The following is an 880-nucleotide window of genomic DNA, read 5'->3' as shown; positions in this document are numbered from 1 at the left end:
AATCAACCAAAGACAGAGCCCCAGTGCTAAATGGTCTGCAAATTTTGTTTGGTGTAATCGATGTTGTTTATACAGGGAAATCAAAGTTATAATTCTATCAAACCAAACCATTGGTTGAACCACACAGATTCTTATATTGCACAATTATTCATTTTTGCTAAAAATTTTAAAATTGTTAAAAAGAAATAATGGGTTAGAAAATAAAAATTAAAGGAAAAGCATTTTAATGGCATTTCTAATGCAAATGTGGGTGGCCTTCAGGTAGAGCAGCTACCAAGGTAAAAGGTCACCGCCCCACATATTTTAAAAGACTACTTAAAATTCTTTTAATTCCTAATAAGTTCGATTGCTTTACTGTCCTAAATTAAACATGGCATTAAAATAGGGCTTTGATATTTTACAAATATAATGGCTTAAAATAATGTGTAAAATGCCATGGGGTTTAAACAGTCACTTGATTTGACATTCATTTAAATAATAAAAGGCCTAATCACGGCCTCCAAAGGCCACTATAGGTTCAAAATTCTGTTAAAGCAAAAGAGAGTCAATCCTGACATCTTCACTTGTCAATACATACTATTAAATTTTTATACTTTTACAGCAACAGAAAGACAAACCAGGTAAGAGAAAAAAGGCTAAAAAAGGTCCTTTGGAGAGCTCTCCATACTGGAAAATGAAAAGGGACTCAGTCCACAACTAACCCGGGGCAAAGGGTATGCTTGCGTTTTTCCAGAGAATGCTAACCGACCTATTTGGGTACCAGAGTGTACTGTCAGGCTGTACCATGGAGCCAGATCTAAAAAAGAAGTTAACAGCGACCAGGCTACATCCACCCTGGGGCCTATTCAAGTAACTGACTAAATGGAATTCTAAGGTCTAA

The sequence above is a fragment of the Octodon degus genome, unplaced genomic scaffold (assembly GCF_000260255.1).
Source record: "Octodon degus isolate 3935 unplaced genomic scaffold, OctDeg1.0 scaffold00023, whole genome shotgun sequence".
Classification (NCBI taxonomy): Eukaryota; Metazoa; Chordata; class Mammalia; order Rodentia; family Octodontidae; genus Octodon; species Octodon degus.
Note: the sequence above shows the minus strand (reverse complement) of the source record.